The sequence below is a fragment of the Diabrotica virgifera genome, chromosome 4 (genome assembly GCF_917563875.1).
Source record: "Diabrotica virgifera virgifera chromosome 4, PGI_DIABVI_V3a".
In the NCBI taxonomy this organism is placed as follows: domain Eukaryota; kingdom Metazoa; phylum Arthropoda; class Insecta; order Coleoptera; family Chrysomelidae; genus Diabrotica; species Diabrotica virgifera.
Window position 1 is genome coordinate 254,583,852 of NC_065446.1, and position 18,410 is coordinate 254,602,261.

The following is an 18,410-nucleotide window of genomic DNA, read 5'->3' on the forward strand; positions in this document are numbered from 1 at the left end:
GTTTGGAGAAGAATTACAGGAAAACTATGTAACAAATAATAGAAGCTTCTGGACAACAATCAAACAATTCAACATATGAAGAAAGGAAAACATAAAGAAATAACAGCCGTAAGGGATACAACTAGCGATGTGAAATTACGTGTAATTTCAGAAATTGTAAGTTACACGTGTAAAATTACCCAAAAATTACAAACCAGATGTAATTTATGTAACTTATGTAATTTATGTTCATTGTATTAAAAAATCAATTGTTTGCATTCATATTGAATATAATAAACACAAAGTAACTACATACTTATGAAATAAAGAAAAGTGGATAAGAAATACATACAAATAATAAAGAAATGAAAACATAGGTTCTTTAGTTTTGTTTTAAGCGGCTTTTATAAATCACAACTTCCTTTTTCGCAGACAACTGGAGACCTTCTTGTTATAAAACGTCGAAGTTTCAATTGTTTGCTCTTCCAATGAGCCTTGTGTAATTTTTTTTATCTCCGGCAAATCCAGAACTGCATCCTGAAATTAAATAGGAAAGTGTAAACATAGAGAGTAAAAATAATGGGTTTATAATATAATATATACAGATCTAACTACCTTGTTTTCGGCATCTGAAGTATCCTTCTCGACTTCCGTTTTTTTTTGGGGTTGTTCTGTGCCTTTACCCTGAAATTGATAATTTTGGAATATAAACAATAAATATGTATGTGTTTACACTAATTTACCGATTTCATTAAGACGTTTTCTAAAATGTTCACTTTGCTTTGTCTCAAAATGCGTGCTGGTCTCTGTTCCCTAGTTTCCATTCTTTGATCAATTTCATCATCGGTCATTGCAAAGTCAGCAAAATTAAAATCATCGTCGGAATTTCCATTTCCTGTTGTATTTGAATGCCATGATGATATTGTCTGAAAACATAAGATTTATAATTTTTTATTCGAAAACGGTGGAATGCATTGGAAAATCGGAAAAGAAGCAAACTGCATATATCACATGCACATATCACATATCTAAAAAATGCCTAAATTTAAAATTACCTCGTCTAATTCTTCCTCTTCGGAAATATGGTTTTCAATTACTTCTATCTCCTTCTGTAAGTTTCTACCTTCTATCGAAACGTTGTTCTGTACAGTCTCTTCTATAGGATATTGACTTTGTATGTGATGTTGTCGTGAACGTTTCAGCAATTTTGAATTATATTGTATATAATTTAAATTTGCTGCCCTTTGAGTTGTTAGGCGATTTCTTCTCTTCGTATGAATGCTGCTCTGGGAGCTAAAGCTTCTCTCTGTTGCCGCAGAAGTGCACGGCATTGTCAATATCCTGACTGCAACTTTGGAGAGGCATGAATGTCCACAAAATCCTTTCCACCATGTAACCAAAGAGACATTATCGAGTATGTTCCATAAAAATGTTTCGCCAAAAAAGTCTGTTTTAGCTAAATAGTTTCCTAAATCCTCAGTAATCTTTGACACTCCTTCATCACCAATCTCTATCGTGGTCGTGGTTGACATAGTAGTAATGTATTTCATCGCTTCAATCCTTTCGGCTGATGATAAATTTGCACCAACAGACCGAGGGTTTAGTAAGTCTGCGGCAAAATGGATCGGTTGAAGGGCGTATTCCTTCCTTGATATAAATTTATCCATCGCTTCTGTTTTTTCGCAATCCGTTAGTTTCACGCATTCTAAATGAGTAGATATGTTACTACCGATTTTCGCGAAAGTTTCACAAACCAAATGAATTGACGAAGAATCTCCTTCAAGACGTGTTATTGCTTCAGTAATTGGCTTAAGCAATTCAACAAGAGCGCTAGAATTTATCCAGAATCCTTCATCAAGTAAATTTGCTTTTGCGCTGCGTATTCTATCTTGAATTGTTTTATCTGGAGATATTGCTAGACGTTGTAGGACGGACTTGCATTTAGTCAGATCTTGAAGACATTTTACATGTGAACCCCATCTTGTTTTTACAGGTAGGCTAAGAGACACTCCACACTTCATCTCATTTCTTATTTCTGTGAATTGAGCTCTCAGTACTTGACACTGGTTAATAGTTTTAACGATATGTATAATATGTGACAAATGTGTCTCTATTGAAGATAATTTCAAAATATCGCTGCACAATAAATGTAATGTGTGCGCTAAACAGCCGTATGATACAAGATGGGGATACATCTCTTCACATTGTCTCACAGCCTTCCTCATATTCTTTGCGTTATCAGTCACAATAGCGAAAAATTTTTTAGGTCCATACTCCTCCAGAACTTCAACCATTAATTTTGTTATATATTCTGCGGTATGCTTCTCTGCTTTTGTTAGTACTGATTTGACAAATAACGGTTCGGGTGTTGTAACAATGAAATTAATTACACTTTCATTTCGCAAGTTGGACCAACCATCGCATTGCAATGATAAATTGTCAGCTTGCTTAATTTTATCATTAACTTGAACTTCAACTCGCTCGTACTCTTCGGTCAGGAGACGATTTGATAACATATATCTCGATGGTAAGGTGTATGAAGGTCTAATTTTTTTAAAAAACAATTTCCAATCTTCATTCTCGGTAATTGAATGTGGTGCTGAACTGGTGTAAATAGCTCTAGCAAGCAAAATATTCAATTCGTTATTTTGTTCGTGTGTCATTCGATCACAAAATGATTGTATTCTGTTGATTTTTGTGCAAACAGGTGTTTCCACATGAATGTTATCAGAAGCAGATGTTGATGCTGTGGAAACCGTTGATGATGTACAAGCAGCATCAGTGTTATCGTTATCCAATTTTGCCGATGTGATCTTTTTCATGGATGTTTCAAATGGAAATTTAGAGTGATTCCCCTTTGACTTTGGAGTTAAAATATTGAATTTAAGTTTTATCATATGCGGCACATAAGTGCATTGTTGAAGATGAGATTTCATTCTTGTAGCATTTTTTGCATGTACACTCTTGCAAAATTTACACCTCACATTTATGGTCTTTTGATTAGAAGAACCCGCAGGTAACACTTCAAAATAAAGCCAGATATCTGTCTTACGTTTCACCATGTTTTATGACCTAAAAAAAATATTCAGGTAGACTTAAACATTAAGAAGGGAAAAAACATTATTTTTCAAAGTATTTGATGGGCACGAGGGCATAAAAAATTGTTAGGCATCCTTAAATAGAAGAAAGATTAAAATTGAATCTGTGTAACAATTTAATGAAATTCGAATAAGCAGAATACTGGATCGGACAACTACATTATTTTGCCCTCAACGTTATCAAAATTTTTTATTTAGTAAGTTATGTCAGTGTAATTCAATTACACATGCTACATGCACAAGTACCCCGTTGCTCCTATCATTCTTATAGTTATTGTACAGTAAACTAATCTAAAAAATCGAATAAAACTTGGTAAACCGAATTCAGAATTAAGTACTGTAGCCACATATAAAATGACGCGCGTTAGATTTAACGTACAGTCGATATGCGATAGGCCCGCCCCTGTGTTTCCCAATCTAAGGTTGCTATGGACATCACCGGCACGTGTTTTGCTGTTTGTAGAAATAATATATTTCTTACCTTATAGTTTCTGTGCTTCCTTATAAATAAATGTAAAGTAACCAACGCTGCGTGAATGAATAGAGAAAGAACAGTCGAAAACTAACTTATACATACACATTACACATACAATAACAGAAATGTAAACATAACCTGCCTGACTCAGACTAAGGAACGACTAACGAGCGACGAGCGTAATAGCACCCACTGGTTCGCGCGCGCCGGCACCGGCGCACCGCACTTACGACAATTGCGCGCGCATAAGTTGCCATAATATATGTAATTTTACCAGTAATTACATAAATTACGGTAATTTATGTAAATTTATCATAAGTTACGTTAAATTTCATAAATTACGTAAATTCCAAAAATTACATAAATTACATTAAGTTACGGGTATCATGTAATATTACCGTAAGTTACGTGTAATTTATGTAACGTAAGTTATGTAATTTTACAACTCACATCACTAGATACAACAAACCAAATCCAAACAAATCCAGAACAGATAGCTAAAGTATGGAAAGAATACTATGAAAACAAATTTAGAAATGAAATAATAGATGATAGAAATGAAACATATCAAGATAATGAGAACAAAGAATTAGAGCAAATAAATAGAGAAGAAGTAATACAGGAAGTATCAAACGTAAAAATAGGTAAAGCTGGGGGGGATGATGACATATACCCGGAAATGGTCAAGTACATGGGAGAAGAAGGGATAAACTGGTTGTTGAAAATATACAAAGAGGCATGGGAAAAGCAGCAAATCCCAAAAGACTGGCAAAGTAATCTTATAGTACCAATAGGTATACAAAAAGGGAGAACACGTCAACTGCGAAAATTATAGAGCAATATATTTATCATCGGCATGTTTTAAAATATACACGAAAATAGTAGAAAAGAGGCTAAGACAAGAGGTAGAAAAATAACTGGGAGAAGAACAAGCATCGTTTAGACCAGAAAGACAGACAAACGATAACATTTACATCATTAGAAATATAATCGAAAGAAGTATTGATTCGGGGGGAAAGCTCATTCTAGCATTCATAGATCTAAGGGCAGCATTCGACTCTATAGAAAGAAAAATTATATGGAAATGCTTGCAGAACATGAAAGTACCAATTTCAGTGATAGAAATAATAGAAAGTATATATAAAGTAGTAAAAGCACGTGTACATATAGCAGGAGAAAGATCTGAAGAATTCAATTGGGAAAGAGGTATCAAACAAGGAGACAGTATTAGTCCGCTACTATTTATAAGAGTCATAAATGAATTGACTAGAAATACTGGAGAAAGCACGAACCAAATACAGACAACAATAGGATACCAAAGATTACAGCCAATAAAAATAGAAGCCTTATTGTATGCGGATGACATAGTCCTTATAGCAGATTCCGTGACAAAAATGCAAAAACTTATAAACATATGGACAGAAGAAATAGAGAAATTAAAAATGGAAATAAACACCGAGAAAAGTAAAATAATGGTCATTGGCGAAAAGGAAGAAAAAGAAGTAACTATAAAATGCAAAAATTCTCAACTGGAAATAGTTACCGCATATGATTATCTTGGAAGTATAATTACCAATGATGGGAAAATAGACCTCGAAATAACAAACAGAACTGAAAAATCAAGCAAACTGTACTACGCACTAGCGCCAGTTCTGAGGAAAAAAGAATTGTCCCACGAAACAAAAATTAAAATATATAATATTTTATTATGTGATACGATTGTGATACCGACGATACTGTATACGAGCGAAAATTGGACTTTACAGAAAAAGCATAATAGTAGGATAAATGCAATTGAGATGAGACATCTACGAGCTATAGCCGGAAAGACCAAATGGGATAGAATAAGAAATGAGGAAATAAGAGGGTTAACTAAACAGGAACCGATAATGAATAAAATAATAAAGAGACAATTTAACTGGTATGGACATCTAATGAGAATGAAACCAAGTAGACTAACAAGGAAAATTCACGAAACAATGAATATTACAAAAAAGAAAAAAGGCAGACCGAGGAAAAAATGGATACAGCAAATAGTAGAAGCAGGAAAAATTAAACAGAAAACGCTAGAAGAAATGAAACTAATAGCACAAGACAGAAAAGAATGGAAGAGGTGGGTGAATATGTAGCTAAACTAAACCCAAATCCGACACCTGAAAAGGTATAAGGAAGGGGAGAAAGAAATTTCTGGTAAGCTGTCTATCCCACAGTACCCCGCTCATTTGCTTAATACGACATGTTCTTGTCTATGCTAATTCGCTGGTTTCTCACTGGTTCTTGTTATGTTGTTAAGTATTCGGTCTTCTCTAGGCTTATTTCCAGTCCAATTTTTGTCTATTCCTCTTCTCATTTTCGTAGCATATAGGACAAATCTTTATCTTGAGCCGTTACCACTTGGTCATCTGCAAAACTTAATGTGTACAAGAAGTTGTCCCGGATTGGTATTCCCATGCCTTCATATTTCCTTTTCCATGGTTTTAATATTTGTTCCAAGAATATCTTGAAGAGCGTCGTAGATGAAGAGCATCCCCGCAATAATCCTTTTGTGGTCTTAAATTCGTTGGAGTATTTATTGCCGGTTTTAACTCTTACCCTGTTGTTGTTGTAAAGGTTTTTTACGGCTTCTATTAACGTCTGAGTTATTCCGATTTCCTTCATCGTGTTCCATAGTTGTTTTCTCTAAACCATCACAATTTACTAAATCATCTAAATCTACTTTATGGAAATTAGATACAAAATCAGCACGAATTCATTACTCAGGTGTTTTTGGGGACGCTGATCACGAATACCATGATGGTTATTGTATCTGAGGTACCTGGCTGAGGGACAGGACGGGTTTCGTTGAAATTAGATACAAAACTAGTGTGCAAATTCATTATTCGGGGATTTTTGAGGTCGCTGATTACGAATATCATGACGGTGATGATCTTCGACGCACCTGATGACAAGAACGCGACGCGTCTCCTGGTGTCTTGTAAAAAATCGATGTAAAATCAGTGCAAACTGGTTACTTCGAGGTTTTTGGCATCGCTGAACACGAATATCATGTCGATGATGGTCTCCGAAGCACCTGATAAGCAGGGTCAGGGCCAACTGATTTTGTATCGAATTTCCATCAAACCTATGGAGACGTGTCCTCTCCTCGGCAATACATGCCTCGAAGACCATTAACGACATAATATTCGTATTCAGCGATCCAAAAAGCCTGCGAGTAACGAGTTTACAATGATTTTTTATCGAATTTCTACAAAACTCCAGAAAACGAGGCCGGCTCTGGTCACCAAGAATGTCGGAGATCATCGCCGTTATGATATTCGTGATTAGCGACCTCAAAAACCTCCTGATTAGTGACTTTGTTACACCATCCAATTTTCACAATAATCTAGAAAGCGAAGCCCGTTCTGGTCACTAGGTGCATCGGAGACAATCGTCGTCAAGAGATTAGCGATCAGCGTTTCCAAAACCACTAAGGCCGCACCTACATTGGATCCGTTTTTCTCCGATCAGATCAGATCTGACGTCGGCCGACGTCGGAATAAAAAATAAACCCATAGTATTAAATGGGGGTGCCTACATTGGATCCGTTTTTCTCCGATCCGATCAGATCCGATATCGGCCGACGTCGGGAGTAGCTTCTCCTATTCTTATCGAGAAGTGTTTGGTTTCATTCCGATTGGTTGCATATAAGTAATTTAATTTTTTGTTTTAACTACTTCATGAAATAAATCAACAATAAATAGCTTCCAAATCTTAATATTTAATTTTGTAATAATGTATCTCTACAAGATAGATATTTTATAATGTTGTCTTGAATATAATGGTTACAAAATCTCTTTATTTACAGGTATAAAATTTAATACCTCTAGCACAGAATAGGAAACACCCTATTCTGTGCCTCTAGGTAAATAGTTTTATTGGGATGGTCAATTTCACTGTGGATATAAAATTGTAACTGGTACTATAATGTGTCTTTGAAATTGCCGAAAATAATCTTGGATAAAACCGGAAGTATAATTATACTACCTATTATACTATATTTTTTTTATATGAGAATATTTTTTAATACGTGCCAACACAAATCTAGTTTGTATCAATGTATTTTTTCTTTTCTCATGAATTATTTTACATTCTTGTGAAAAAATAGGAAATAGGATCTTAAATTTATCAGGATAGTTACGTAGATTTTTGTTTATATTAAATTCTCCTGAAGATCTGTCTTTATTAAATGTATGCATCCATCTACGATGTTTTCTACGTCTTTTAAGAACGTTGTTTTCCAACAACAGCCAACACATTAACACATCTTCATCATTATCGGTGGTCGGAAGTTAACGGAACCAATGTAGACACCCTCGCCGGAAAATCGGTCTATATCGGATCTGATCTGATCGGAGAAATACGGATCCAATGTAGGTGCCGCCTATCGGATCGGATCTGATCTGATCTGATCTGATCGGATGGAGAAAAACGGATCCAATGTAGGTGCGACCTAAGTAAAGAGTTTGCACTGATTTTGTATCGAATTTCCATAAAACTCCAGATGATACCCATTATGAGCACCAGATGTCTCGGAGACCACCACTGACATGATATTAGTGTTTAGCCACCAAAAAAAAAACACTGGGTAACGAGAATGCATTGATTTTTTATCAATTTTTCATAAATCTCCTGAAGACTAGGCCCATCCTGAAAAAAAGGTGCCAGGGATGCCATCGCCCAAAAACCCCCTGTGTAGTAATATTGAACTTATTTCCGTCAATTATTTCCAAATTGCAAATATTTTCATTTTTCGTCACTTCGAAATGCATTTTGAAAAATACATGTTAAATGAAAAATTATGTTCCTTGTTCAATAATGCAATTTTCATTTCGTCATCGTCATTTTTGTTCACAAAATTTAGTATGGCTCTTACGAATCGAATGCAAGTTTCATTGAGATTCATCCGACTAAGAAATCATTTTGGTGGGTTTATTGCTTGATTTCCCCGCCTAATACACATACTACAAAGTATTCGGCATATGCATCTATCTTCATAAATAAAATTTACTATAATTGGAATAAATCATTCCATTTAAAGTAATAAGATTTATTGTTCCCAGCATGTTCTAACAATCTTTGATGAGCGAATTGGAAGTAATTGATTGTTATTTTTTTCTTTGCTCAAGGGTTAATATTCTTTGTCCTGTGAACGAGAATCACGACGATATAAAAATAGAAACAAGCAATTATTTTAGATCTATTTGATTTGGAAGGTGCTATCATAAATTACAGAGAAAATTTTAGAATGCAACAAATCTACCTAATGGACGCGAGAAGATAATACAAATCCAGGAAAAAAAAATAAAAGTACAATGAGATACATAGGAAAATCAGGAAAATAATTATAGCTGCAAGAGTTATGTTGTAATAATACACAGGAGATGCATTATTTGGGGACAGAAGCATGTTTTCTTTCACAATGTTCACTAGTTATGGACGAATAACAATACACATTTACTTAACGATGTCCATGTTTCTTCTTCTTAAGGTGCCGTGCATTTTTAGACCTCTCTTACCTCTTAAGAGCTTCACAAGAATGTCTAGATTTTCTTGATTAAGTAATTTGACTGTTTTTGCATAGGTACATAATATACAAGGGGTCCCGAAAAGATTGTTCATAAATTATACCACACATTCTGGGGTCAAAATTAGTTCAGTTGAACCTAACTTACCTTAGTACAAATGAGCTCATAAAAAAGGTAAAGCCCTTTGTATAGTTATATAAGTTACAAAATTAAAATCGATTTTTTTCAATATATCGAAAACTATTAGAGATTTTTTATTGAAAATGGACATGTATTTTTCTTATGGCAGGAACATCTTAAAACAAAATTATAGTAAAATTTGTCCACCCCATAAAATTTTATGGGGGTTTTGTTCCCTTAAACCCCCCAAACTTTTGTGTACCTTCACCGCTATAAATTCTTTACGGATTTTGCTGTGTATATTACGATATCATACTTGGTCTTTCCTGATCTTACATTACCTGCATTGTTCCATCATCTATAATATTTCTTATGTCATCCACTCATTCTTAGTAGTTGTTTTATTTTAGAGAAGAAAACTATTGTTTATATCATTAATTGGTTCTTTTATGCTTCACAGTTGCCATATCAGGAATCTTATTATTAATTTCTTCTATAATAAGCTTCTCTTTTGTCCTTATTATTGAGTTTTCTAATGTTTAATAATGCCTTCTGGTTCTTTCGTTTGGATGTAGCGAGTCTCACTTTATTATTTGTAACTAAGGGATTTTGGTCAGCTCCTATGTCTGTTCCTGGTAATGCAGAAACTAAAGTAATATCATTAATATATTAAAGTAGTTAATCGCTATCGATGGGGTGCTGACCCTAAAATTAATTTAATGTTTTATCGTGCATATACCAGATCCATTCTCGACTATGGAAGCATTCTATATGGATCTGCCACAAACAGTCGCCTTAAAAAACTAGATCGCATTCAGTATAAGGCTCTGCGGTTAGTTCTAGGTGCGCTCAAGTCTACGCCTATAGAGAATCTTTTAGCTGAATCCATGGAGCCTCCTTTACATTTAAGACGGCTATTTTTGGCTGAAAAATTTATTCTTAAATGCCAATCTTACAATCAAACTGATCTACTACAAAAAATATGTGACATCTCTGTTTCTAATCTTGTCGACAAATGGTGGCACAACAGGAATTCTCCTATTTTAGCAGTAGCATACTCGAACGTTTCTCAGCACCTAAACAGTCCAGGTGAATTAACTTTCTTTAAATCGAGTTTTAATATATCTTATGCCAATGTTAATGTTTGGTTCCCAAATTTTGACAGTGAGAATCCAGTTGACTTTCAGCAACATATAGCCAAGCTTGATAATCCTTGCAGGATTTTCACGGATGGTTCAAAATCAAGATTGGGAGTTGGATGTGCTGTATATATTCCGGATCACCAAGAATCCTTGATGTTCAAGTTAGATAAACAATGTTCCATATACTCTGCAGAAATGTTCGCGATTTATCAAGCTCTAGAATGGGCTGTCAACAAAAAAATTTCTAACAAGCAAGTTGTAATTATGTCAGATTCAAGATCTTCGTTATTAGCTCTAGAAAACACACGTAAACATTTATATAAAAATAGCCTTGTCGTCAAAATTTTAGAAAACCAACTAAAGCTACTGGAAAAACAGACTTCTGTAACTTTCGTCTGGGTAAAAGGACATATTGGTATTTCCGGTAACATAAAAGCAGATTTTTTTGCTAAAGAGGCAATCTTAAAAGGATCGGAAATAACTTGGCTAGATAGAAGCGATCTAACAGCTACTCGCAAGAAAAGTTTGAAACAAAATTGGGATATTGAGTGGCACGCTTTCTGCAATCGAAGCAACAATCTCTACACCAAAATTCATCCTAGTTTACCTACTGAGCCTTTTGCTATCAGAAGTTATCCCAATAGAAATATATATGCCATGTTTATTAGATGTCTCTTTAATCATGCCACTGTCAAGTCATACCTCTATAGATTTAACCTATCCGAATCAGATCTTTGCGATTGCAATGGATATGTTGACGATATTAATCATTGGTTGTTTGGATGCAAACATAATGATGTTGCAATTAAGTTTTTGATGAACAATCTGGTTCAAGAAGAAATACCTTTCCCACAAAATAATGCTTCTCTTTTATATTTGTCTCGTAGAAATTCTAAAATTAAACAAATCATCTGGGAGTTTTTAAAAAGGACTAAGAGGAAAATTTAACTTGCACTGAATGAGTCCGGTTGAATGTGTTTAGCAATAATTATTGTTTTTTTATGTTTATCCTTATTATGTAATATTGTCTCCCTGTGAAAGTTTATTAAGTAGATCTTGCAGGGAGGTAATAAGAATATAATTGTATAAAAGTTTATATTGAAAAAATTAAAAAAAAAAAAAAAATTATACAAAAAAATATGTATACAAAAAAAATGTATAAAAAAAATTAACTCTTATTAAAAAAAATAAATAAATAAATAAATAAATAAATAAAAAAAAGTATAATCAATTATAAAAAAAATAAAAAAGAGAAAAAAAAAATAAAAACACAAAGAGGGTGTAAACCTCCGCGGGGTTGATCCGGGTTGAAGCCTTATCGCTGTGTAAAAAAAAAACATATATTTATTAGCATTTAGTATTAGTATTTAGTATTAGCATGTAGTTTTTTTTGTCGATTTAATTATTTGTAAATTAATTTAAGTTGGTTAGGGCCATGAATGAGGAGTATACCTACTGGTCAATTAAATGTTTCCACTTCTACATATGTATGTATGTATGTGCGTGCATAAGTATTATATGTGCGCACATGTACCTAATGTATTATGTAATGCAATGTATTATATTTGGAATATTGTAGCAAAACAATAATTTATTATCTATCGTGGCTGAATGGATCAAGTAATCCAAAGCCAATAAGGAAGAAAAAAAATCATTAATATACCTTGTTACGTAATCTATTTGATTCCTTATAATTCCCTGATTTCCGTCTAAAGGCGACCTTCAGGTGTAAAACCTCCTCGGCGGTAACTTATACCAAGTATTCTTGATGACTTTATGTTTGTCTTGGCAGTACTGTTTCAATCTATAGATATCCTCTGTTTCCCAGACAAAACCATATTTTCCAACTACCTGATCTACGGTTCCTTCTCCAACTTTTGCGTCATAATCTCCTAATATTTCGCCTATCAGAACTTTAACTCCATGTCTGTGGTTAGGATCTCTGCTATCACCACATGAGTAGTCAAGGGTTCTTCCACTATTTTAGTACCGATTATACTTGTACCTTCCAGTTGTATTTCGCTTATACCAAGAATATCGATATTAATTCTGTTCATTTCCTGAATTAGATTTTATAGTTTGCCTGCTGCAAATAAGCTTCTTACATTCCACGTAGCAATCTTGTATTATCTTGTCATGTGGAAACCCGGAGAATCTTCGTACTCATTGGGCATTCAAGGCCTGCCCGGGACTATGGACAATTATTTTGGTTCTTCCAACAAGACAAGAAAAACGGACGGATGGATAGAACGGATGAATGTCCTGAGGAATATAATGCGGTAGTTTTTTACTTGCTTTCCACATCGCGGAGACACAATATTGAACATCCTTTAATATGATGTGCCACTTGAGCCCCATTCCCCTTTCCTATTTAAAATCGTATGGGTACAATTTACCCTTTTTATGGGGTTAAACCCCGAAAGTTCTAAATGTTAACTAAAAGTTACCCGATTTACAAAAAGCTGACCTGTCTCTGGGAAGTTTTCAAATTCTGACTCTATGCGTAAAGCAGTAGAAAAACACCACAATCAGATCGATTTTACACAATTACAAAGACAGTCGTGGAGGGCGATGCACCAGCCTTAATTGTCGACCGAATCTCACCGCGATGATCATTATAATCGTAAGACCAGGTAATTAATTTGCGGCAATATGGCGTTGGCCACTCACCCGGTCAGACAGTTGACAGATGCCTTGTCTCTGTCGTCTGTCGAGCGTTCTTTCTCGACATCTCGCAGCCGAGCGTGGGTTTTGATATATGGACAGATCGCGCGTAGAAACATCACCGTAATCGTTGTCGATTTGAATAGAGATGGGACCGGAATGTTACCGAGATGACCTGTCAATGGGACTATAAACGCGAGCGAACGACTGACAAGCATACCACACAGTATACAGATGTTTTTAAACAGTTAATCCATTTGCAGGATTATAAGTTTTTAAGCGGTTTCAGATCATAAACACTTTTATGGCTGTTTAAAGTAAAGTGTGGAGTTTCACTATCTCAGGAATAGGTACTCGTAAATACAGTCAATCAAATATATTATTATATTCGTTTAAATGCATTTTGGATTACCAGAATACTAATACGTTAAAACATTATCTTAACTTCATTTTTCTCACAACGTATCATTTTTTGATTGACATATCACGACTAAAGAATATCGTCAACATTAATATCACAAGAGAGTGAGAATATCTTCAAAATAATGCGACAATTTTTCTAAAACTTGTTCAATAGACAGGAGAGCCCGCAGGGCTCGAGTGAATATTGCTGAACGGAAACAAGTGTGAGAAATAAATTGGAGCATTATTTTCTTATTTATTCTTACTATCGCGTGATATTTGACAGATAATTTTTTAATACTTAGGTACATACAAAATTCAAGTCTTTGTAAATAAACATTCAGTGACATTTACCACAATTAATGTTTTTCAATTGGTCACAGTGAACAGCATAGTTAGGCAAAAATTCAGACGAAGATATCAATAAAATATTAGTTAAAATGGTTTATAAATACAGTTTTATTCATGAAATAATCTTACCGAAATACACTCGAGCGCTTAAAAGTGCCAATTTTTATTGTCCTCGTGACAATTTGACATTAAATGCAGAACTAAAAATTTATTATGGTTCAATTTCTTAACTGTGAATTGTCAGTATAATAATCTAGATAGAAAATTTCCAACATAATAATAATTTGATTGGAAAGAATTAAATACGTGATGAAAAATGTTACTATATGATTGGAAATTGGAATTGGAAATATAAAAAAATAATTAATATAATATCCAGAATTGTTTTCTATATTAGTCCATGTGGTGAGACCGCTCCCATCTGAAAAATATTTCTAATTCGGTTTCTCTGCGGATTCATATTCAAAAATGTCCCCTTTAAACAAATCTGAAGGGTGCCGGATGGAATTTTTGGGCAGAAATTGTTTAAAAAATTTTTTTAAACAAATACATAAGATCACCTTTTATTGCTCCAAAAAATAAATTTTTAGATTTTTTGGGTCATTCTAAACTTCTTCTTCTTTAAGTGCCATCTCCGCGGCGGAGGTCGGCAATCATCATAGCTATTCGTATTTTAGAGATGGCTGCTCTGAAAAGTTCATTTGATGTACATCCGTACCACTCTCTCAGGTTGCGCAGCCACGATATTCTGCGTCGCCCTATGCTTCTCTTTCCTTGAATCTTTCCCTGCATAATCAATTGGAGAACAAAAAAGGTATATTGTGATTTTTCTCAAAAATTACCAGTTTTCGAGTTATAGGCAATTTAAAATCTAAAAAATTCGAAAATATGCATTTTCGAGGCTTAAAAACTCATATTTATATTATAACCCAGTAAATGAACGGGAAATTCGGCGATACTGTGTAATTTCCAGGGGCAACTCCGAATTGCATGAAAATTTGGATTTAGGTTCTACTTACCCTCCACTTCAAAGTTGAAATTGTGCCGTTGGTTGCTTTTATTTGGGGGGTGACAGGCATCCCTTCTCGGGGGTGAAAAAACATACGTTCAAGATAAGACCGAAAATGGATAAATTGACTGATTTTAAGCATCTTTCGTTCTATAGAGTTTGTTCTCTAGAGATTAGAGTTTTAGAAAATGTTAATTTTTCGACAAAAAAACTACGTTTTCAGACGGTTTTTCGCAAATAACTCAAAAAGTAAATACTTTATCGAAAAGAAAATCCTTAGCAAAAGTGTAGCTTATAAAAAACCCCAAAAAATGGTGTATCGGTAAAGTCTATCAATCAAATAAAAACAAAGTTGTAGCTCATGAAAAATACGTTCTTATTCGTCTAATTCCAAATCGAATATTTCAAGGTGAAATCACTGAAAAATTAAGCACTTTTCGGGAAAAACCCATTTAAACTTTTTTAAAATGTTCATAAGAAAATTTGTTTTAATTGTTAACAAAAGTTTTAGCCTTAAAAATAAGCGAGTTACGCTCAAAATAAAGTTGGCCCTCTTTTTTTTTGTAAAAAATTATGAAAATCTCGCCGTGTTTAGCTCCCCAAATGAAATTAATCGCTAGTGCTTTACAAACAATTTACTTACCTATCTATTTTTATATGATCTGTCAGTCTCACCGGTTTAAAGTGTTTATTTTTGAAAGGGTTATAATTGAGAAAGCTTGAATGGGTCACTAATCACGAGTGTATGCAAATTTTGAACAGCCATATCTTAACCAATTGTTGTCTTACGGAGAAACAAATTGAAACTAGCATATTTATAATAGCAAAACCTACATTTTTTTACTTCTTAAGATTTTTCTTATCACTAATACTTTTTAAGTTATTTTGAAAAAATGAAATTTTTAGAAAATTTTCTTTTACTATAAAACCAAATGTTTTCAAAAATAAGCATTTCAAACCAATCAAGCTTACAGATCATATAAACAATACACATACAGTTAAAATAGATGGTAAATCCAAACGATTAATTTCATGTAGGGTGCTAAATAGAGGGAGGTTTTCACGATTTTTATTACCAAAAAAAAAGGGGCCAACTTTTTTTCAGTGTAACTCGTTTATTTTTGATGCTGTAAACTTTTGTAAAAAACAAATAATAAGCTTTTTTCCGATACTTTAAAAATGTTAATAAGGATTTCCCGAAAAACGCTTCTTTCTTCGGTGATTTCGCGTTGAATTATTCGATTTGGAATTAGACGAATAAGAACGTATTTTTCATGAGCTACAACTTTGCTTCTGCTCAATTTGTAGACTTTGCTGGTACACCATTTTTTTCGTTTTTTTATAGGCTACACTTTTGCTTAAAATATTTTTTTCGATAAAATATATACTTTTTGAGTTATTTGGGAAAAACTGTCTGAAAACGTAGTTTTTTTTGTCGAAAAATCAACATTTTAAATCGCGAATAACTCGAAAAGCATTGACTTACGTAAAAAACTTTATAGAACAAAAGGTGCTTAAAATAAGTCAATTTATCCATGTCCGGCCTTATTTTAAACACGCGTTTTTCACCCCCCGAGAAGGGGTAAATGTCACCCCCAAGTAAAAGCAACCAGCGGCACAAATTCAACTTTGAAGTGGAGGGTAAGTAGAACCTAAATCCAAATTTTCATGCAATTCGGAGTTGCCCCTGAAAATTACACTCCAAAACGGTCATTTATTGGGCTATTAGTATTTTTAAGGGTGCCAATAACTTGGATTAAAATTTAAACATTCCTTTTCAAGATTCCGAAGAGTTATCGGGTCTAACTTCAATTTAGACCGTAGTTTTTTAGTTGTTAATTATGCGTGTCCATCCGGTTTTTTTGCCGGTACGGCGCGAACTATTTTCAAAAATCTCCTATTTTCTTTCGAAAAATATTTTTTTTAGATTCTTTGGGACATTCTAAATAAAATAAGTTTCTTGACATTTTTCTCAAAAGTTACTAGTTTTAAAGCTATAAGCGATTTAAAAAGGGGAAATTTGTTTTTTTGTTATTTTTCGGATATTTAATCGCTTATAACTTTAAAACTATTAACTTTTGAGAAAAATGTCAAGAAACTTATTTTATTAAGAATGTCCCAAATAATCTAGAAAAAATATTTTTCGGAGGAAAATAGGAGATTTTTGAGAATAGTGCGCGGCGCACCGGCAAAAATAATTAACACACATAATTAACAATTAAAAAACTACGGTCTAAATTGAAGTTAGACCCGATCACTCTTCGGAATCTTGAAAAGGAATGTCCAAGATTTAATCTAAGTTATTGGTACCCTTAAAAATACTAATTTAAATATGAGTTTTTAAGCCTCGAAAATGCGTATTTTCGCATTTTTTAGATTTTAAATGGCCTATAACTCGAAAACTGTCGATTTTTTAGAAAAATCACACGATACCTTTCTTGTTTAGAATGACCCAAAAAACCTAAAAATATATTTTTTGGAGCAATAAAAGGTGATCTTATGTATTTGTTTAAAAAATTGTTTAAACAATTTCTGCCCGAAAATTCCGTCCGGCACCCTTCAGAGAGGAATCCACAGAGGAACCGAATTAGAAATGTTTTTCAGACGGGAGCGGTCTCACCACATGGACTATATTATAAAAAAGCTTAGCTAATTTGAGCCACTTCTTAGAACCACTTCTTAGAATCATTGGGCCGATATCCTCTTACGTAAAATTGCATAAAAGTATCATGTTACAAGGGATGTGAATGCGAGAAATGTGTTTTAGTTCAGTTTGGTATTTAGTCTGTAAGAATATTTTGTAGAAGAAACACCTTAATTTCTTTCTTTGTATTTGTAATACGGTTCGGTTAAAATAAATAGCTTGTTTACTTTTATTTGCACCTTTTATTAACTTCTATTTCTAATAGTTGGCAGTATTTCAGTCAAAGATGGAGTTAATTATATTACAGAATTAAAATATTTTAAATAATTTTACCTGTTCGAAAAATTATTCGAACGAAAGATTTTCGTGAACGAACTCCACCTCTATTTGTAAGATTTTGAAGAATTCAGGCGGTACCCAGTGACATATTAATGACGATATGATAAAGAATAGGAAAGTATCGTGACAAACAAATCTATAAATAATAAAACGCCACTAAAACTCTACAAATAGTAAGAAAGAACATGTATCGATCAGACCATGTCTGTTCCTTTTCAAAATGAAATGAAAGAAGGCCCACATTTCAACTCAATTTATTGCTCTTTTAGACTTAAAAAAGAGAGGACTGTTATAAATCGCTCTCTGTTAGATTTATTAGAATTGTGCTCAATCCCGCGGTTGTGGAGGAACGAACAATGTTTTCTAACGTTGGCAGCATTCACTAACTTTATTACAATAATATACAGACCAGACCGTATTTACAGTCAGAAATGAACATCAACAATGCCAGACGGGAAATCCACACGATATAGTTAATATTTTAAACAAAAGCTTCTATATTCGGATACATTTTGAACAATTTCTAGGAGGAATTCAAAAATATATTGCTTTCTTAAAAATATTGCTGTTTTTGAGACTAAAATACATTTCTTTTTTCTTGTCCCGTTAAACAAAAAAAGGAT